Genomic DNA, 24,241 nt, shown 5'->3' on the forward strand with positions numbered 1-24,241 from the left:
TCCATTTCACACTTTGAGTCTTCCTAGAATAAGGAATAAAATGGCAAATAAATTTGAAAAATGATGGCATCTCAACTCTTTTCAGAAAATAAATATACAACCAGAGCATGTAAACTCACTGTCACTTCATATAGTAGCAATCTAGACTAAAATGAAGATGAAACAGCTTTCCTGGCTGAAATGAAGATATCAACTGCATTAAATTAGATTTTTAGGTACTTAAGTGAAAGACCGTTTTTCCAGTATCTGAATTACCTGCCTCAAATCACTTCATAAATTGGACTAAACAGTATTGAGTTTTGGGGTTGTTTTTCTATTCCCTTTGCTTGACACAAAGTTTAGTACTCCATTTCTTCTTTAACTATGAGAGAAGCTTTAATAACAGAGGCTACATAAGTAATGTAGAAATGAAATGTCTCAAATTGCATTTGTGTCCCCAGTGTCTACTTCAGATTTGTCGTAAGAAAAGCACATATTTTGAAGTAGTTTTAAAGGGCTCTCCTTTTGAATGGATTATAATTTATTTCATGAGATGCACATTTTCTCTTTTGAAAATAAGAGAAAAATAATTCTTCTTTGTTTGCTTTTTAGTATAATTGATGACCTCAAATGCCCCAGTTTTAAAGATGTATATTTTAACCACAAGTATATGTTAATATATATACATATATTTTTTTTTCTTCTTAATGTTAATCTCTTTAATATGACCATGGTGATAGTTTTCTAAATTCAAGTTTATTGATCTGTTAATACAATAGGAAGAAGGCAGGTAAAAAGCAATTTCAGTTTAAAAATTCTCCCATTATGATATAATTGTACAGCAATCATATACAAATATGTCAACTATACATAGATAGATTTATAAAAATAAAAATGTGGTTGAAAGTAGGGGTACAAAAGGAATTCAAAATTTATATTACCTTTATAAATAAAGAAAAACCAAAAATCATATAATAAATATATTTTTCACTACAGGACTTTCAAAATTCTATTATTGATGTGCTATTCAATTAATTGTAAGCATTTAATAAAAAGTATTTTATTATAGATTGAGTGAAATTTTACATTATCAATTGTATGCCATAGAAGCTAAAACACCGTTGCATTAATATAAACACTGTTTTCAAAGGCCTACTAACTGAATTGGAATGTGCAAGTAGTAGTTTGTCAAAAAATACCTGTGCAATTGAATTTAATTTAAAAAAAAAAGCTGCTAGTGGATTTAAGGAGTTACTGCTAAACTCTGTTTTGTTTTGGTTTTGCCATGCATACTGCTACTTTTTTATATCTATAAATTATATTTTTGAGTTTTAAAAATAAATCTTTATGTTTACCCTAATTTCAAATTCTCTTTAGAGTTTTACAAATTTAGAAGTTTGATTTTAAGCCATACGTTTTCCCCTTGCATTGGAATTTTCCAAAGAAAAGATATCTGAATTTTCAATTGCATCTTTATTGGATTTAAGTAGGACTTAAATCAGTAACATTCTAATTTAAAAGAAGCTACTTGATTTTCAGGATATTTAATTAAAGCCACATTCTATTAGCTGAAATAATCTAAATCTGGCTTAATCTACTAAACCATTTCAATCACTGTATCAGTTTATTCCTTTCTGAAGACTGCTGATTCAATTGTTCCTCATGGATACCACATTACAGAACTGTCCATGAGACATCTGATAAACAGACTATTAAACTCAGAACTCATATTTTACTCTTACTTTTAGCACTAAAATAGAGATGTACCTAACAAAATTCAGCATCAATAATTACTGTAATTACAATAAAAAGTCTTCAAAAATTATCCTGTTTAAATATTTACAACTGAATTGAAAACAATTTCTCCTCTGCATATGAGCCTCTATCTTTTTGTGTTTACTGCTTTTTACTAAACTGGTGAGAGATACAATTATTCATGTTGTAGAAACAAAATGCCAAACGTGTATAGTTGGATACCTTTACTGGTCTATGTTAAAAGAGTTATTGCAAATATATTCAAGAACACAGATCATCCACAGTGTATTACTGAAAAAAATCTAAAGGCATAAATCACACTGCAAGTTTAGAAGGGCATTCTATATGATCAATGTAGAATTATTTTAGATACTGTTTGTTGCTTAAATTTAATGTCTTTTTAAAGCAATAGGATGTTAGTTTGTCTTCAGTAAAAATACTACTTCCAAAGAACATCAAAGACAGCCTTTGTATTTAAAATTATAAAGCACATAATAAAATGAATGTCTGGATAGTCTGTTTAATGGGTACCTGTAAATATGTGTGTATGTAACTTTTGTCTGAAATCATAAGCTGTCATTCCCCAGGATCTTATCTTAAGCACTTTGTTTTCTCATAACACATGCTATCCCTTGAAGGTTTTCTAATAATGACAATGGCAAAAATAATTATTATTTATAAAACAATGACTATACACCACGTACTGTTTAAGACCCTTAAGTAATATGTTAAATTAATTGTCATTAATGATAATGTACTTTTAATTTTTTATTGTTGTACAGTAGTTGTACATATTTATAGGAGCCATAGTTTTTTTAATACATACATACAATATATAAGGAAAAAATCAGTAATTATGATATGAATTACCTCAAGCTTTTATCATTTCTTTATGTTGGGAACATTCCAAATTTTCTCTGCTAGTTATTTAGAAATATACATTCTTGTTAATGATAGTTACCCTACTGTCTTATTAAACGCTAGAATTTATTCCTTATATCTAACAGTATTTTTGTACCCATTAATTAACTTCTCTCCTAATCACCTCCATCCACTACCTTTCTCATTCTCTGGCAACCACCATTCTGCTCACCACCGCTGTTGAATTAACTTTTTTTTAGCTCCCACATATGAGTAAGAACATGCTATATTTGTCTTTCTTTTCCTGGCTTATTTCACTTAACATAATGTCCAGTTCCATCCATGTTGTTGCAAATGACAGGGTTTTATTCTTTTTATGGCTAAATAATAGACCTTGATTTAGAATTAAACTATTTTACCATTGGCCAATGAATGAACAATTGAGAACTCACTATGGATGCTAAGAACTTCTAGATACACTTCTTTCAGCTTACTGAAGTACTCTGAAGGTATATTTTTTGCATATGTAAGGAGGTCAGACATCATTTTTTTTCTCACTTGACACGCAGAATCCTTCAAAGTCACCACTTCATTCATTATCATCATTGAACGTAGTCACAGGCCAGAGGTTGTGCCAGAAATGAACACTGTGTCTTTAGTCAGCATCCTTCATGATATACTTAACAATATACATCTACTTAGTGAAAAAGATACGGTTCAAACTGGAGCAGGAGTTGTCTTTTACAGCTTGAAAAGCAAGTATGACCTCCTACTTCTGACATTTAAGTCTCATTGTTCTTTACTCATTTTCATTTATTCTGAAATTCTGTCATATCAATCACCTATTACTTTCTGTATTAAGTATATTTTTATTTTATATTTTTACTAATGTTTTCCTTTTCTTAACAAATCATTCTTTATTGACTGTGATTTAGCATTTGTCTCCAGTTTCTTTCTTAACCTCATTCCTCACTATTTTCCCCAGTAATACACTCCAATTTATCCATATAGATTTCTTTATTTTTCACCCCATACACCAAGCTTCCTATTTTTACTCCTATATTTACCTCCTCTCCAAGACAAAAACAAGATATAAGATTTATTTTAAAACCTAGTTTTGTCCGTCTTTTCCTCATGAAAATTTCTTCAAGAACCACTCCCATGGCTCTACATGTGCCTAATATTTTTAAATATTGACTACATGGTTTAGCACTTCAAGATACGTTGTTTTCAAAAGCACACTTATTGTGTTATTTGTTTTCGTTCTTCAAAATGGAGGAATGGCCAATGGCTTCTATACTATGGTTTGTCATGAGTGCTCCTGAGTAAGACTGGTGTATCTTTTTTCTTGCTGATACCTAATATTTGTCTGGCTTTTCAGACCAGACAAATATTAAGATCATGATGTTCTCTCAGAATTAATTATAAAGTAGAATTAATTATAAAGTAGAATTAATTAATTAGAAAGTGAAGTAGGCATATCTTCATTATGTCTACATATTCAGTTGTTAAATTAACTCCTTTATCTATGAATTTTTAATTGACTCAACCCTAGCCCCTTTCTCTGAAGATATAACTTTTCTCCTGGACTTATAAAATATGCTGTACAATGTTATATTAATTTGTGTTAAAATAACTAAAATGTGTTTGAAACTAAGTAACATACATTCCAAGCATGGTGCTCAACATTCTGCATATATTTTTTTAAAAAACTATCACCCTATATATTAGATACTATAATTATTTTCATATTATAGATGAAGAAACTAAAGTTTAGAGGTAAATAATTTGATCAAACTTACATACCAGTAGAGTCAAGATTTGAACTGTGATATGGTTTGGATCTGTGTTACTGCCCAAATCTCATGTTGATTCTAATCCCTAGTGTTGGAAGAGGGGCTTGGTGGGAAGTAATTGCATCATGGGGGTGGAGTTCTCATGGATGGGTTACCACTATCCCTTGGTGCTGCTCTCCTGATAGTGAGCGAGTGAGTTATTGTGAGATCCACCATGAGTAAAAACTCCCTGAGGCCTCCCCAGAAGTAGATCCTGCCATGCTTCCTGTACAGCCTACTGAACTATAGCCAATTAAACCTCTTTTCTTTATAAATTACACAGCATCAGTTATCTCCTTATAGAAGTGCAAGAACGGGCAAATACAAATCAAAAGCCTAATGCAATCAACAATAATATCATGTGTTTTCATGAAAGATACACAATCCTTGTCTAGAAATGTGATTCTTTTATAGGAGGTAAGACAAGTCTTATAAGTAAACAAAATAAAGCTTAAGAAAAGTCAATGTGTCATTTATTATTCAAACTGAGACACTTTTCAGAGTGAAAATGACGCAATTAATAATTTATGCCAGTTCAACAGGTTTACATGAAAACTTGGGTTTAGAGTCATCTTGTACAAAGGGAATGCTACAATAGTTAATTGAAAAGACATGAAAATTAAATTTGCTGCATTCAAATCATCCTTATGTGAGTTTCTGAACCAGTACAGAAACAGGAAGAAAATATGCCCCAAAGCTTCAGTTTTCCTCCACCTACATTCATCAGGGATACACATTTTGACACATTCAGACTTTCTGAGCTTCTATACCATTGAGTCACCTTAGATGATCAGACATACTATATAGTAAATCTAGGGGAAAACTTTTATTCAATGCTGTTACAAATTTATATTTTACCTTATTCACATTTTGGCACAGTAATTCTAGAATTAAGTTTCTGTTCCTACTCCTTGAATAGTCAATTTGTTAGTCCTTACAGTTTAGAGACCAAAGCTGAAGCCCTTAACAATGACAGAGAATAAATCTCTGCTGGGATCATAATTTTTCTCTTTTATGACCTGATCTTGTCACCATATCTACGATCCTAACCTGGATCTTGTTCAAACTGACAAGACAATTATCGATCAATCTTATTGAATGTTCACCATTCAACAAGTGACATTTATTGTTCACCTCATCACTGGGAGACCTAGTGATACAAGGGCAAATACAATGTAATTCCTACTGTCACAGAGCTGTTGCAATCCTGTGTTAGACACAGATTGACATTAAGAGGTAACTGCCTCATCAACCATATATCATCTGCAAGGCTGTTCTTGGAGAGAAGGGCTTTGCATCTGGGTAAATTTTGTGTGTGTCCATATTGTCCTGCTGGACACATTTCGTAGTATTCTTATGTACCTATCCCTTGATACTACAGCCATTTAATTATGCTCCGTTTTTTTGGCACAAAATTTAGCAGATATGATTTTATACTTGGTGAGGAATGGCTGATATATAAGTTAAATATCCCAGCTAAATATGAGTTAAATAACATAAGCTTCTCCTTTCTCTTAATTTTGCCATTTCCCATAAGAAATACTAAAAGAAATGCCAAAATAAAAGTGCTAAAATACGAAAATAATCAGCACAATATAAAAGTCAAATATGTTAATGGTAGAAATAATTTTAAAAAATCATGTGTGAACATCCCTGAACTGAGATTTACATATTTCTTGTTATCTTAAAAAATTTCAGATGTCTCATTCCCCGAATTAAGAAATATATGTTGTATTTGTTTTTTAGGATTCTGAAATCCAAATGCAAAAATTTAAGTGGATCATTTTATATAGTCACTGGCAAATACCAAAGTTCATTCATTGTAAACCTCATTTAAAACACTCACATGCAATTTTACTTATTTTGTACTTTAATCCTGATGTCTAAATGCGTGATCCTAATGATTATTAAAAAGAGATGCTAACTAAAATGGAGAACTCAAGCTAACAACTTCAAAAACCCTAAATTTCTTGACCGAAGTAAAAACTATCACAAAATCATGCACTATGTCACATAAACACAGACACAAACATGTATGTACACAATTTAAACCTGGGTAAAAATCACCACCAAGATTCATGTATTTCTTACTTGTGTATTCAAAATATACATTTAGGAAAAAAATTGACATATTTTAATTATGAGCACTGAGATAAATACAAATAAAATATAAATCTTGATTTTGTTTCCAGGTGTGCTGTATGTAGCAGAAAAGGCTGACATATGTTTACTAAACAATCAGTACAAGATATTATATTATTCTACTCAAGAAATAATGAGTATGTTATTTTATAGAAATTCAATAATGGAGCAAAAGAATATGCAAATAATATTTGAATTAAATTAGGATTACTTGAAATGAATAAATATATTTAAATGTAAATAGCTGCTCACCTAGTTTCTATGTTGACACTGCAAATGTATAATTTATATTTGCCTCTGAATTTTAATGTTTGCTAATTACAATAAATTGCTATTCCATACTTCTCTATTTCTAAATTTGTAGTGACAAGTAAAACTCCTTAAAATTAATCTGTTTTGTGTTTTTTATCTATGTAATTTTGAATCATCAAATTTATAACATTAAAATAATCAGAACAAACTATTAAATAATATAAAATGTCTTATGAAAATATTTCTTTTCATTTCATCCACAGAACTTGTTTATTAGCAATTTTATGCATCTAGCCCATTCATGTTTTTAATTTATTCTTTTATATACACAAATCATTCCTAAATAAGAATAGTTCGAATTCTAAAGCAAGTAAATTGTGTAGAAATTGCAACAATGTGTGACACAAGTTGAAACTTTTATTGTTTTGCCTGCCAAAGTCAATATCTTCAATAGTGAACTTGAGCAATAGTGACATGAGTGCTTTAAAATATAAACAACCAGAAATAATTTATTTCTATTACAAAATATATTTATATTCAGCAAGAGTAGTCATCAATTCAAAATTCTGCTTGGCTCCCCTAATCACTGATACCATCAGCTCTTCCCTCAACATGTCTTACTAGCTCTTTTAATTGATCTCTACCAGCTTAAACTAGGTCTTGATAGCAAGGATAGGCACAGAATTCATGGAGGAGGAAAATGAATCATTGACAGCAAGACTTTGAATCTAGAAGCAGACTGGATTCTGAACAGATAAATAAAGGAAGAAATTAGGAGACACTGAATAGGTCTCTTTTATCTTTCTGAGGAGAACTTTTCATCTGCCTACCTAGTAGGTCCCTTTCTCTTCCTTTCCATTCATAATCCCAATGAATGAATACCAGAGTTTCCTATGCTATCATCCTTGGTTATCACAAAGCTTCATTTCACGTTAAGACTTTTATTCAATAAAATAGTCAATGGTTTTTTCACTTAAAATTTCTTTCTGAAATCTGTATCATGGCCTTTAAAATGTAAGTTTTGTTTCATTTTCTATTTTTAAAAAATGAAAAATAGGAGACAAAATTTTTGTGCATTTAACACCTTATCTTTAATCACAGAATACGTTTGTAAAGATTGTGAATTGTCTTTGTAAGGAAAAATGATTTAATACCTTTTTCTAGGGCACACAAGCAATCCTGGGCATTTTCTTACAGGAGGTTTGGCTGATCTCAGCTATGCTCCACATGTCTTTCTTCCTTCTTCAGGGACCAGTAAGCTAGCCAAGAACAATTCTTCTCATGGTATTGCCTGTAGTAGAAGATAGAAATTCCAAAGGAAACTTCATGGACTTTTGTTGCCATTGTTCAACTCATACCCATTAACATTCCAATGGCTAAAGCCAGTTATTGCCTAAAATGCTTGGTGTATTTTTCCAAGCACTGGAAAAATGTTTAACGTATTTTCCAATGCTTGGAAAACAACGTTAAGCATTTTAAATGGAATAAATTGCAAAGTCAAATAACGAAGACTGTGAATATATAGTTGGGTAAAATATTGAGGTCATTAATGTAATCTATCACAGTCCTCATATACTATTTTGCCTCATGTTGAGGAAAAGGACTTTAATATTCATTTCAGATGTAAAAATAAATAAACTATTTTTACTTATTCAATCTGAAATCTTTTAAGTTTCCTGAAAAACTCTCCAAATTCTTACTTTTAACCTAATTTCTGCACATTACTCAAAGTCATATTTGTTTCCAATATAGTATTCTCTATATCACATTTTGACTAATATCTCTCCAATATCCTTTTGCCTTGCTCATATGGGAGGCTCCATTAAATCTCAGAGTACAGACATCTATTTAATGAAATATGTTGAGTTGATATGGAGGAAAAAATCTCATCTGTGACGCTAATTTTTTCCCTCTAGCCTTCAAAAAGTTAAAAATAAAACATTCAGAGTAGACATTAATATTTTTCCTTCTAACCACAAGTAAAACAATAAAAATTTGGAGACAGATTAATTCTAAAAAGTGATCAATATTCCCTTAGCTGAATGAGAAAGAAAGAGGATTGTAGGAGAAAAGATCAGATTGGTAAAAGAAAGGCAAATTGTGGAGAATTTTTAGATGAAGACGTTTACATAGAAAGTCAGATGACTTATGTTGAATTCTTTGTGAAATAGTAAGCCTGTGGAGGGCTTTAAACAGAGTAAAATACCTGGCTTACCATTTGAAAAAAACATACAGGCTGCTATTTTGAAAAGAAACTCTGACACGCTGCCAATCTATGAGACTAGTCTAGAGGCTTGTGATTGTTTCAGTGAGTGTTGATGGTGAAGTGGACTTGGGTGGTAATAAAAAAGGTATTAAGAAGTTGTATGATTCTGGGTATACTTCAAAGATTAATCTCACAGTTTTTTTTTTCTTTTTTTTTTTTTTTGATAGATTGGCCACAGGACACGAGAACGATGAGTGATGTTACCAAGATTTTTGGCCTGAGTACCTGGAAGCATGTAGTTTCCACTTACTGTGCGCTTGTGTAGTTAAGCATACGATTATAATTATTATGTATCTAAATAATAATATTCCAATTAGGAAATGCATTTGGAAATCAAAAATATTTTAATGGTCTTTAAAGCCACCAAACAAGTAATTTTAAATGTTAAAAAAAGGGGAAAGAACTGGTCACTATAACTTCAACACTGTAGCTGACCATGAGGCCTTAGACAGTATATTTAACTGCTCCACAGGTCCTTTGCTTTCTGCTAGCACCACAGACTTCTTTATCCGGAGGCTATTTTAGGTCTTCATCTCTGATTTTCTGAGCCAATGGTGGTTCTGCCTACATGGGATGGGTGTGGTATTCCCTTAAATGTAACTATGGGACATAGCAGAAGTACATGGCTCTTGAGAGTCATGACTATCCATAATCTTCCTTTTCCTATTGTTTAGCAGGAGCTATATTTTCCCCCTGTAGATATACCAATTAATTTTTAGGAAATATTCCATTTTAAGCTACTCCTCTAAAGGCATGTGTTGGTTAAAATGTTATATTGCAAAGGAATTATTATTGTATTACCTCATGTATACAATCTTTCTTTTGTTATAAGACCTGTGAATGAACAGAGTTCACAAGGCATTTTCAAATAAGTCATGAATGTGATAGTGAGATGCACCTCTTCCGTTTGCATTTCTTTCCTCCTGAACCCATGCATCCTGGCTGAAAAGAATAAAAATGACATCCCGTATTAGTCAGTTGCTATTCTTGAGGATAAGACATAAAAATTAAAAGTTATTGTCATCCAGTTGGAATATTAAATATTTTATGTCAATTCCAATACACTCCAAAGTCAGCTGCTTCTGAAAGATGGAGTACATATTAAGATCAATGAATCATATGAACAATAGTATACAACCCTGTATCTTCAAAATCTTTTTTTGTTCATAATCAATATTGGGGGTAGATTAGATATTAAACAATACAATCATTAATTTTCTTAAGGTAAAACTAACTATATGATAATATTAATTTCAAACCAATAATGGCCTTTTTATAATGATAAATATTCAATAAACAAAATATATTTCCACTATACTAGCTAATTCCCTGAGAATATGGTGCCGTTTAGGATTGATTCGTGTCACCAACAAATTGCACCTCTACAAAAATGGTGTTAACTTTTCCAGCCATGGTAAGAAGTCAATGTTGTTGGGCACATGTATAACTTTGGCCCTTTCCTCCAATATCTCTTGGTTCATGAGCCCTTTATACAAATGAATATGGCAATAAAAAAGGATAATTAACACCTTCCCCATAGCTGATGGTTGTCTTGAGCATTTACACAGGACACAGTTATCAGACTCCTGGAACATGTGAGTAGACCATTTACTTAAACTTTACCCAAGCTCATCATTAAAACTCCAGTATTACTCTTGCCAACCCACTTAACATACAATTAAATTATTATCTCCAATTGGTAGAGATTCTTACCTCTAGCCATCTCTTCTTTCTGATAAAGTTAGCAGTGAGATATGTTCATTAATTTCTCCAACCCAGAAGGTTTCCCTTCTCCACTATCTTCTCACTCAAGCTTTAATATCAAACATTTTATTCCTTGCTGGTGCTAGAAAATTTTGTAAATCTGTCTTTAAAATAAGCTGGCTCAACATTGTTTTCTTGATCCAACTATATATATGTAATGTCCATGAAGGCATAAGTGCAAGTTGAGAGAAGAGTGGTAAGATAGGTATATCAGGCTCATGCAATCTACTTGTCCCTTCAAGAACTGTTTGAACATAATTTCAATTATAACATTCAATACTGAATATTGCTAGGTAATCTTGTATTTAAGGATATGATAATACCAAGTTAAGATGGACCACAAAGTAGTATAAGCACTTGAAGTCCCAGAGTAAAGCATTTGGAATCTATCAGTGCCCAGAAAGGCTAATAATATTTTTTGTAAAGTTCACTATTTTATTCCAAAGAGTCCATAGATTTGTTTCAAAACTCTAGTGGAATCTACTTTGGACTTTTTTTAAGAGTTTCTTACATACTTAATGAAAATCTTATGCTACCGTATAATTGCCAGAACCATCATGAATAATACTGTCAGGACCATTTTTTATAATTGTGAAGGTTGAACACTCCTAGAGGAAACTTCCACATTTTAATCAACTTTGAATGGTGTTCCTGGAGTTGCACAATGAATGGAACTATGTAGCCTGCACGGTGTATCTGATGTCTCCAAATGGTTAAGTAGAAAAGATAAGTATGTCGCATTCAGAAGCAGCAGAGGCAGATTGAGAGCCTTCCATTGCTCTAGATCCCACTTAAAGGTAGAAGCATTCCAGGTTTTCTAATATATGGGTCAGCATAGCATATTTACATGTTATCTATGTTGTCTCCAAATTCCTAAAATATGCAACGGGTTGTGACTCTCTTTTACAATAACAAAAGATGATGAGTGAAGCAACTGATACTTGCCTTTGGAAAATTTATTACAATATATCTATCCCAAGATAATTGGACTGGAAAATCACCATTGAATTAGGGGACATATCTTTTTTTTCATTTTATTTGACTTATAACTTTGGATACTTTGGTGTCATTTAGAATGTCTACTACTTCTCATTACTCAAGTAATAAAATGATGTCACAATGTAACCAATGTTGTGATATTCTAAGGGATAGTAAGATGATCAAAGTCTCTGTGAAATAAATTGTGTCCCAAATTAGGGAGATGATTTTATTCTTGAGCCAATGGGAGTGTGTACTTCTATGAGTGTTTACTTCTGTCTCAGCAGGTGAAAGTACACAGTTCCCAAAAGACTTTGCTTATTAGGATAGGTACAAAATGACATTCTAGATCAATAGGTACATATCAATCAAGCTCTGTGGTAATTTTCTCAGGAAAAGTAGATGTCGGAATTAACAGGTGCAATTGAATTGAATTGATTAAGCTTGTAATAATCCACTATGTTTCTAAAAACCTTTCTCATCTATGTACTGCTTAGTGAAACAGAGGAGTTACATGGAGATGAAATAGAAATCATCACCTTTCTTTGATCTTCTAAAACTCAACAGTAATAATGAGTATCCCCCAGGAATACGTTGTTGCTTTTGGTTTTCTATTTTGGAAAAAGTAGTGTCGTTCCATAGGGTTCACTATGTTCTTCCTGACAGAAATGCCATTATTTGTGGGTTAGGAAGCCAAAATGCCAATTCTGGTAATATTGTATAACTACTTCAACTATAAATATAGGAACTGGAGGTTTAACAACCTCTCATGCCAATTATGTGTCAGGTCAAAACTCCATTTATTGCCTGACATCTATAACCTTTTTCTCATCAGTGGGCAACAACGTTGTTTTGAGCCACAAAAATTAACATTACCATAAAGCCAGTGCCGAATCCAATTAGTTCACCCCACGGGTTGACTATTTCCCTTTCAGCAATGTATAATGATCCCGGTGAATGTTTGCAGGTGAAATTTGGTAGTAATAACAGAATAATTTATAGTACATATGTAGAATGTTATTTCTCAATACCACCTGCCATCATCTCAATTTTGGGCAGTCTAATTCTATAAAGTATTTCAGGTTTAGAGATTGAAATAAGGTGTAGAAACAATTCCAAAATATGTCGATGTAGTGCTTGCCACACGTAGAATAATTTTTGGTTATTAATAAAAGAATAATCTATTTGGAAAAATTTTAATGTTTGCCATAGGAACTTTATGATGAATTAGCCACCTTCAAAGATTCCTGTGTATCAAATCATTCTGATTACCTCTCTGTCCCATTCCTGTAATGTCTACTTTTCAACTGATAATAATTTCAAATGGTACATTAATCTCCATCAATAAGCTGATTCTCACAATTGCTGCTCCTGCCCATTTCATAGATGCATGTACTTTCTTCAGTAAAGGTGTCCCCAGTGTTTTGGTAAAGGCAATGTTTTCTGGGCTTTCTTAGTTTGAAAAATACTTTAGATATTACACATGACAAATGTATTCTTAAGTCCTTTGCTTTCCTACTCTACATATGCAAAGAATTTTCTAGATTCCTTCCCTCATATTAAAGTAGATCATCTTTGAATCAAGATTTGAGCAAATATCCAAGCAAATGATTGTAGATGTGTGAGTTAGAACAACAACCTCAGGTTCCCTAGTTAGGGAATCCAAAACTGTAGGTTAAGCTTTACCAAAAATTATGGTCATTTTTTTCTTTGGCATGCTTACAATATATTCACCAATTGTCTCTTGTATTTTCTATTTTTTAAATAAATTATACATATATTGGCAAAATTCTGTCTTCTTGTTTGATTGTAAGCTTTTTTCTTCTGCCATGTTTGAGTATGTAATTTCATGCATTTGCTAGTATCTGATTTTAGTTACAGGCCTGAAGACAATAAGAGAGTTCTTGACTAGAGAATATGGGAAGAATTGAATTCTCTGCAAGAAACTGCTTTGATCAAATAGTTTTAGGATTCTTTAGTAAGGCAGGAATAGTCCCATCAGACATGCCTTAGCTGAAAATAGGGGTTGACTTGGAGTCTTGTTATTTGGTATATTTTAAAACAGCCAAATCTTTCAGTATGTCTTTATACCTACACTTGCTGTTTTATTATTTCCTTATCAAAGCTCTGTCACATTTGATGCATTTTCAGATTGTTAATTCAACCTACATAAATTGTAAACGCTTAGGATAAACCTTTTAGTTTGATTTTCATCTGTCTCAGCCTACAGGCAAAAAGAAATGAGAGATGCTTAAAATCCTTGATTGTCTGTCTTAGTTTTGAGCTGAGAATTTAGGACCTTGAGCTTGTCATGCATTTTCTTCAAGTTATACAGAAAAAAATAAAAGAAACCAGCCCACCCTAGAGCTTTGAATTACTTATATGCTTCATTTTGTTCTAAGATGTGACTTAATCTCTCAAATTCTCGTCATTAATACACATTTTATTCTAGGTAACCACAGGTAATAGTTTAATTAGCTATTTTGCCACTGAACGCCACAAGCTGCTGGAATTCTATGTTTTAATTCAACATAAATATGCTCTGCCTTTAGCCACAAACAGACTAGATAATAAATAGCAACTTCCTATAGCATGCTTAACATTTTCTTGCCTACATTAATTCAGTTTATCATTTTTATATCAATGATCTTAGTTGTAAATAACCACAACCCACTCTGTGTGATTAAACAAATGGTTCATTAAACACACATTGAGAAATAAAAAAAAAGTGTTGAGAACTGAAGATGTAAGATCTATGCTGATTCCAAAAATATGTGTTCCCTGAAATGAGATGTTCCAATTTTACAATGGTAGTGTAATTTCAAACACTCATGTGTCAGAAAATTGAACCAGTGGCCACCTAAACAACTGTCACACAGAGAGAGAGAGAGCAAGAGAGAATATAATTTCCATAAAAAACGTTTATAATCCTGGAGAGTAAAAATGACTGAAAACTGTTCGCCACACAGATAATCCTTGTTTATTTTTCAAATTTAAGTCTTAATCCTGAAAAAAATGCTTATGAGTTTGGTAGGTGTTTGATGACCTTGTTGGAGGATCCAATTTAGATTAAGAGAGTGGGGAATACTCTATTAATAGAATTCCCCTACAGTGGAGGGGAGCTATTGGTAGAATACAGATGTAGAAGCTATGATTGCTGTTGTGTGCCTATTTGAGGTGTAAGGGTAGCAAATGAAGAAGAACTGGCAAGGATGATCTACTATTTCATAGCTATATTTTAATATAATCCTTGTTTTCTGCTCTACTCAATACCACTCTCATTCAAATCTCACCTAAGATTTCTAAACTCCAAACCTCTCTACACATCTGCAGGCTTCCTGAGCTGTCTTTTGAAGTGAGATTCCCTGTATGCATAATTGTGATCATATTCATCTCACTGTATTTATAGTGGGGCTTTGGTAAGCTTCTGCTCCACTCTGTCATCTTGATCCAGAGGAAAAATACATATATAGTTAACAATCTAAAATGCAGTTGAAAAATGTAAATCTTGGGAGGGTGTATTTGTCGAGGAATTTATCCATTTCTTCTAGATTTTCTAGTTTATTTGTGTAGAGGTGTTTGTAGTATTCTCTGATGGTAGATTGTATTTCTGTGGGCTTGGTGGTGATATCCCCTTTTTCATTTTTTATTGCATCTATTTGATTCTTCTCTTTCCTTCTTTATTAGTCTTGCTAGCGGTCTATCGATTTTGTTGATCTTTTCAAAAAACCAGCTCCTGGATTCATTAATTTTTTGAAGGTTTTTTTGTGTCTCTATTTCCTTCAGTTCTGCTCTGATTTTAGTTATTTCTAGCCTTCTGCTAGATTTTGAATGTGTTTGCTCTTGCTTTTCTAGTTCTTTTAATTGTGATGTTAGGGTGTCAGTTTTGGATCTTTCCTGCTTTCTCTTGTGGGCATTTAGTGCTATAAATTTCCCTCTACACACTGCTTTGAATGTGTCCCAGAGATTCTGGTATGTTGTGTCTTTGTTCTCGTTGGTTTCAAAGAACATCTTTATTTCTGCCTTCATTTCATTATGTACCCAGTAGTCATTCAGGAGCAGGTTGTTCAGTTTCCATGTAGTTGAGCAGTTTTGAGTGAGTTTCTTAATCCTGAGTTCTAGTTTGATTGCACTGTGGTCTGAGAGATAGTTTGTTCTTTCACATTTGCTAAGGAGAGCTTTACTTCCAACGATGTGGTCAATTTTGGAATAGGTGTGGTGTGGTGCTGAAAAAAATGTATATTCTGTTGATTTGGGGTGGAGAGTTCTGTAGCTGTCTATTAGGTCCACTTTGTGCAGAGCTGAGTTCAATTCCTGGATATCCTTGTTAACTTTCTGTCTCGTTGATCTGTCTAATGTTGACAGTGGGGTGTTAAAATCTCCCATTATTATTGTGTGGGGGTTTAAGTCCCTTTGTAGGTCACTCAGGACTTGCTTTATGAATCTGGGTGAAAAAAAAATGTAAATCATTTTTATAAGCAAGAAAGACACAATGAAGAAAAAATCAATGATGAGCAATTTGTAATTTATTACCCTATATTTCTAGTTTTTATATCTTCTATCAGCATGTAAAAACTTTTCTTTTAGACTTTGAATTGTCATAATGGTTACACACTATAAATACCTTCAGGTCTAAAAAGTGTTGCTCTTTTTGGGAAAATATGTTGCTATTATCATTTTAAGCTACTTATCCTACACTAAAATTGACCACAGATGACACTGGGGTCAAGTTGGGTCACCTTTTGTTTTAGGTGAAAGGGATCAAATTAACCTATGACGTAAATATCAAGACAATGGTTGGCTACCCACAATTTGTTTATTTTTAAGATTGCCAGTAATGTTGATAATAAATTATAGTCTTGTAGTTCCTCACATAATTTTATGAGTTTGTTCAAATAATAATTTAAAACACCCTTTACCTTCTAAATATTGATTTTTAAATTTTATTCAAGTCATCTGTTTCTTCACATTCATTTTCTAAACTTACTCAATAAATTTTATTTACCTCTCATTTGATACGTTAAAATGCACAGTAGTTTTCAGGTTTTTCTGAAAGTTACCCTTTAAAAAATAATTTTTACATCATATATTTAGGATTCCCTTACATGTATGTAGAAATGAATATATTTAGTCATACTGATTTATCTGTCAATCTTTTAAATTACATATGCATACAAAATTTTAATTGCATATATTATGTCTAGTATTTTAAAGTTTTTTTTCCTTTCCATGCTGGCAGGATATCTAAGAGAATTTTAAGTGTTAAAAATATTATGAATCCTAGTATACATCATAGTTTATCAGGTTTTCTAATTCATCATCTTTCACTCTGATAAGGTATTCCCTAAGGAGTATTCCAACTAGAGAGCTTTTTCTTATTGACAAGATTTTGTCTTTATATGTTCACTTTTAACTTTAGAGAATATTAAAAAAATCAATGAACTCTACAATTTCCTGACAGGTAGGAAATTTGCTACTGAGAACTATCACTCTGAACACGAGTCTTTCATTTTGGTAAATTACTTGTATGATTTGAATTAGTTACAATTTTTTTCCACAGGTTACACTAGGAAAAAAAAAAAACAAGTATACATAAGGGATCCCTATGCTTTATTTGCTTTCAAAAGAGACTGCAATTACATATACTCATTTTATCCTGGGTAAAACTAAAATTTCTATCAATATATAGATTTCTTTGATCATTTTCATTTTGCTTAGTCCTCAACACAGCTCATCTGCCTTGAGGCCTTTAGTAAAATGATGTAACCAATCTCACTTTATCTAATCCTTCCAATCAAAAATAAGATGTCCAGGTGTGCATAAACATTAGCACATATGTCTAGAGAACTTCATAAAACAGATCCCTCACTTCTCCTAGAACCATTATCAGCCTCCATTTTCTAAGAGATCTTTCTCTTCATTTTGCCCTCTTCCCATCAGGGCCATTCTTATTCACTCACTTATTGACTCATATTTTTTTTTTCACAGAATCTCTTAAATACTAGTGTAGCTCAATTTTCTCTCTTCAACATCTTTCTCTAGTTACCTCTAAATGTATTTTCATATCCACTAGCGTGTTTTATACTATGACTTTTTAGCTAATGATTTTGAAGTACCTATTGCAATATTTGGGCTTTATTGTGTTTTCAAGCCAGCTATTCAATGACCTACTGAATATCTCCACTATGACATCCAAGAAGCACCTCAACTCAACACATTCAAAACAGAACTCTGAATACCAGTGTCACTGTCTGACTCTATTATCTGAGTTTTTTGGGTCAGGAATTTCTACATTATTAGGCAATGCTGCTAAAATTATCCACTTACCAACCCCAGTCCTCTAAGAGGCTTATAATGATGTATCTGGACTGTGTGAGGAATATGGGAATGATATGGTCTCCGGAGAATATAGACTAATGTGTGGCCAATATGGACTAACATACACATAATATGCCAGTGGTACTAAATGCATTCCAGGGAAAGTGTGACCAGAAACTTGTAAGAGAAAATTCTGGTTTCACCATATGCCCTCACTATGTCCTCTCTTTGCATTTATTGCCAGATTCAGGGTAAATACATGCTTCCTAAGGATGTATAGGTAGAGTAAGAAAAAAAATAAGACTAGTTATAATATTAATGAAAGGCCTTTTGAAATTTTTTGAGAAAAAGACATTGAAAATTATGACTCAAGTTTAAGAAAATAAGAAAACATACAATAGCTTTACATAACTTTCACTTAGAAATGTCTATTTCGAGAAGAGACTGCAGACAGGAATGAGTATAAATGAAAGTTTTGGCAGATGTGTGGAGCTTAAAGTGATAAAAATTGGATTTTAATGTCCAAAAGAAAAGGATTTGATAAACCCTAATATTTTGGATTAGAAATCCCAAAGGATTCTACTACAGGAGTAAAGGTAAATCAAAAAGGACTATCTTTCACAGGAACTGATATCAAGCATAAAATTATCACAAACTCTCTTTAGAATATGGCCAGGACCATTACTTCCACTGCCTACTTTCCAGAAGTATAGATACATATCACAGTAATATCATAAGTACACTCTAAGTCACAAATTATCTTTAAAATTTTTCACAATTATCAGCACATATTCAATGTCTAACACATTGCATAGTAAAAATAAAAAACAGATCAGTGGGATCATTGATCTTGGGATTTTAAGAAATAAATTCTAAAATATTTGTGTTTATTACTTGAAACTTCCAGCATATATTTAGAAGCAACTAAGATTAGAAAGAGCTATACAGAAAAAATTAAATTAAATTTCAATATAAAATAATAATATAATGATAAAATAAGTGAAACTAAGAATAGGAGTTAACAAACCTATAGTAATAACGAAATAAAACTAGAATATAATTAGTGAAATTAATTTTAAATTTTCAACAATGGAGCTTCAGAAGGAGAAAAGGAAAAAAATAAGGCACAAACAATCTTTTAAGAAAAAGAATCAGATAATTTTCTAAAACATAAAGTTTTTTATATTATTTTAGAAGCACTATAAACTTTCAGCAGGAAACCTATGAGAAAATAACTCAGAATATCATAGCAAGACTTTTGTCATGCATAGTGGAAGAGAAAAGTCTCAAGAAAAGTCTTGCTGCTTTTGAAGCAGCAAGATGATACGTTATCCTCAGGTAAATAAAAATAAGTCTAACATGTGACTTCTCAATGGAAACAATAGGAGTCAAATGATCATGGTATATTTTCAAAGGGCTAAAACAAGTGCCAATCTAGATTCTAGATCCACTGACTAAACATGAAATTTAAAAAAGAAGACAAATACTGTGAGAGTATGTCTAAACTAAGGAAGCATTGAATGCCTTTCTTGAGATAGAGAGAAAATTATCACTGATGGAAACTAGTAGCTACAGACTGAAAAGTAAAAACAGTAAATTCTGTAAGTGAATATAAACGAGCACTGAAGCATTGACTATATAATATATTAGCAATATATTATGGAGTTTTAATATATAAAGGAAATTTAAATGTTTTAGTTTCTGTGACTTAGGAAAGGTAAAGTTATACTAAGCAAAAAATGCCCAACAGAAAGTAGGTCGTGCTATATTAATTTCTACAAATTCGACTTTAAGAAGAAACTACTATATATACTTTTGCATGTGTGTGTATAGGTATAATGCATCTCATATATATGCATACATATGTACTATATATATTCAGACTATGCCACAGGAATAATTAGATATTTTAACAAACTTTTCCCAGAAACTGATAGAACGAATAGGATCAAAAACTTTGAGGATATAGTTTATATTAAAAGCCATATAAACAAAATCATGATAACTGGGACTTATAAGAAACTGTATCTGACAACTGCAGAATGCATATTGTCATCATGCACACGTGGAACATATACACAAATTGACCGTAAGATGGACCTTAAAGGAGTTTTCAAAAAATTCAAAGAATTGAAGTCATGCAAAGAATATCATTTGACCACAATGGAATCAATCTAAAAACCAATTTAAAAAGATATGAAGAAGATCCCCATGTCTTTCAAAAATAACTAATACACTTACAAATATCACAATAATGAAGAGAAAACTACAGTGAATATGGGAAAATATTTTGAACTGAAAGAAAAAAAATACCTCACATTTGTGAGATTCAGCTAAAGCCATGCTCAGATGGAAATTTGTGGGCTTAGCTGAGTAGATGAAAAAAAGGTTAAAAATCAAGGAGAAAATAATTACTAAATTCTCAAAATCAAAGAAAATTAAAATTTAGAAATAACATAAAAGTATTTGTAAAAATTTATAAAATGTAAGAACAAATCAGAAATGGAAAAAATATTGAAACCAACATTTCAGTGTTTAAAATTCTTTATTAATGTTATAGAGCTGGCAAGTTCATCAAGGAAAAAATAGTGCAGACACAAATAACTAACATTATATATGAGAAAAAATTGACATTGCTAGAAATCCTAATGGCAGTCAAAGTGCATAAGATGATTATATACATATTTTTCACATTACCTTGAATTTTTTTAATAAAATGAGCAAATTCCTAGAAAAATACACTAACGACAGAATTGACGCATAAATCAATTCATTCTCAAAAAGATTTCTACAGGAAAAACATCAGTCCCATGGCTTCGTTGTTGAATTTTACAAAAAGTTAAAAGTGGATATATATGCCAATCTTAACCTGAATTAAAGAAAATGGAAAAATATAAATACTGGTTAACTTATTTTTTTGAGTTCATTATAACAATTGTACTATGATGGGTAATTTTATGTATCAACTTTACTGGACTATGGGGTGCCCAGATATTTGGTCAAATATTATTCTATGTGTTTCTGTAAGGACATCTTTGAATGAGATTAATGTTTAAATAGGTAGACTGGAGAGGAGATTGCCATTTATTGATTAGAGTGGGACTCATCCAACCAGTTAGAAGCTGAATAGAATAAAAGGGCCAACTTCCCCCAAGTAAGAGAAAAGTCTTCCTGCCTGATGGTCTTCAAACTGTGAAATTAGATTTTCTGGTCTTCAGACACAAATTGAAACATCAGATTTTTTTTTTTTTTTGGAAACTTGATTCTGTTAGCCTTTGCAGTAAAAACACACCATCAACTCTCCTTTTTCTCAGGACTTCAGATTCAGGCTTGCTGACTTACCCTACAAATTGAGACATGCCAGCCTATATATTACACATACACACATGTGCATGCATACACACACACACACACACACACATCCTGTTGTTTCTGTTTCTCTGGAGAATCCTGGATAATATAGATGACATAGTCTGATAAGAATAGTATAAAAATAAAAATTATACAAAATACAAATTGATATAAATTTAAAAGTCACCCAGTTGAGAAAATAAAAGAAATATGCTATATTATGGTCTCAATAGACCAAGAACAAACTTTTATTAAAACTGAACATTAATTTGTGACTAAACACTTAGACCAATAGTAAGGCAATTTCATATTCTGATAAGTGGGAGCTACAAAATGTCTACAGTAAGCATTATATTTAATATTAAAATTTTCTAAAATGTTCTTCTTTCTCTAGGAACAAGTTAAAAATCCTGGTATTATCATATCCATTCAATTTTCCCAGAAATCTTAGTGAAATTAGGCAAAATTTAGGATGAGTATTAAGGGAAAAAAACTAAACAAACATTTATAGAGATAATATTATTTATTTCTTAATATCTAAAAACAATCTAATAAGATATTATGGGATTTAAAAAGTGAGTTTAGCAAGATTGCTGAACATGAAAAGTCAATTGTGGGCACTGGTCTTGGTCTCCTGGAGTCAGCAGGCACAGTGAGAATGCAGACAGCCTAGCTCCAAAGATAGCTGTGCCTCTCTCTTGCTCCCATAAGTCAGGGCAAGATGTCAGTGCTTCTCATAACATCCATGCCTCTAACCTAGAAGCCACAGCGAGTTAAGGTAGCCTTTCTCCCTGGATTCATGGAGAAGCCCAGTTCAGTGAGCACAAAATATTATAAGACTAATTTCTCAAATTAATGCAATTATGTGAAGTCAAAGTAGGCACCACCCCAGCAAGCAGATGACAGTCAGTAAAACGTACATGTGGGTGATAACCCTGATTCTGTTCAGCCTGCACCAAGTAGATTCCTTTTATTGACTCTGGCTTATGTAGTTTTATGTGTATGGAAGGACAAGTCTCTAGATAGCATTGACCAACACTGTTTTCTCCTCTTGCTTGCAGTTATCAGAATAACTGTAGAATATTCTGGGAATGCAGTGTCCTGAAATAAGGAGGAACTATATGGAAGAATCCAGACTTTGTCTTTGTCCCTCCTAGAACAGAATATCCTTCAGCGTTTGCACTCAGAGAGCCAGGTGGTACCTGGGGTATAAAATCGACAATACTCTCAGCCATGATGTGAGATAGGGCATGCTCAGAGAAGACGTCATCCATCTTGGGCAACTTTCTGGAACCATCCAGGTGCCACCAACATCTGTATCCAGTGTTCATATTTTCTAGCCTCACCTGCTTCAGCACCTTCCATTACCATACAGCTGTGAAAAGAGTCTGTTGCACAAATTCATGCCCTATAATCAGTTGAACAAGTCCACATAGTTCTTCCATCTTGTCTGTGGACGCGACTTTGCACCTTCCTGCTTCAAGGGCTACACCACTGGTCTTTCTAGATTCATGTGGAAGTATTAATGCACTGATGTTGGAAGTAGAGACCTGCACTTGACCATTTAGGTGTCAAGGTATTGTGCAGCCAGCTGCACCTGCATGAGAGTCCACTTAGATACTATTTACTCAAGGATATCACCTGATGGCTGCTTATCATCTGACAAAGGAGGGAGTGAAAAACATTGATTCATTTTTTTTTCAACTATCTACTCCCTATTCAACTGTATTTTCTAAGAGGATTTCGATCTCTAGGCTCTGGCCACCCCTACTCCTCCTACTACGAAGCCGACTTGACTGGGAAGATCATCTCCAAATGTCTACCTGGACTGGAGAGTGAGAGATCTTGTGAAATGAGCCATCTTGCCACACTGGGTCTCTTCTAGTGGCTTCTTTCTTCATCACTACCTCCTTTAATACAAGGATACCGACATGGACTCCTCTCTACACCCCCTCCACACAAACATCCCTACCTCTGAGTCCAGAATGAGCTGAATGCCATCCTTTGGCCACCACAGCTCAGTTCAGCTCCTGGTGTCTTGTGATCATTTCCTCAGCTCATTTACTGACTTTTTTCCCCTTCCAGATGTTTGCACATGCCCCACTTTCTATACTGTAAATAGATATTTTTGAGATCTATTTTAAAATAAATCTTTAACTCGCCATGTGTTTTAAAGTGGTTAAATATTAACTTTGTAGCTATTTATAAAAATGGGCTGGGTTAGTTAGTCTTCCAAGGCGGGGTTTCTAGGTCTTTTATATTGGATCCTCTTCTCATTGCAGCCCAATGGTAGAATGCGGAGTTTAGGAGCAGGAGAGGAACTGAGACTATGTCCTTCTTTCTTACCTTAGTAGAGCGCCACTATCTCTCCTACAATAAATATTTACATCTTCTCTATTGTGCACTTAGCAGTGTTATGGGAGCATAGAGGTGACACTGTGTGCCTGCTGACTGCAATAACCTGGTGACAATTCAGGGATCTCACCCTTTCGAACTGCAGCCCTGGTCTTTGGTGCTTGCTTAGTGTGAATGTTGCATTCCAAATTTATTGAGTCTTGGAAGATCAGAGGGAAGATCACTTGAGATTACCACCACCACTCTATCTCAGCTCTATTCTCTTCATCTATTTCTAGGACTCAACCACAACAACATTTGCAAACATTGTGTGCTGAAAGTGCGTGGAAATCAATGTGCACCCATGAGACATGTCCTCAAGTACATAGCTGAGCCTAAATGTTTT

This window comes from Hylobates moloch, unplaced genomic scaffold (assembly GCF_009828535.3).
Source record: "Hylobates moloch isolate HMO894 unplaced genomic scaffold, HMol_V3 SCAFFOLD_4, whole genome shotgun sequence".
Classification (NCBI taxonomy): Eukaryota; Metazoa; Chordata; class Mammalia; order Primates; family Hylobatidae; genus Hylobates; species Hylobates moloch.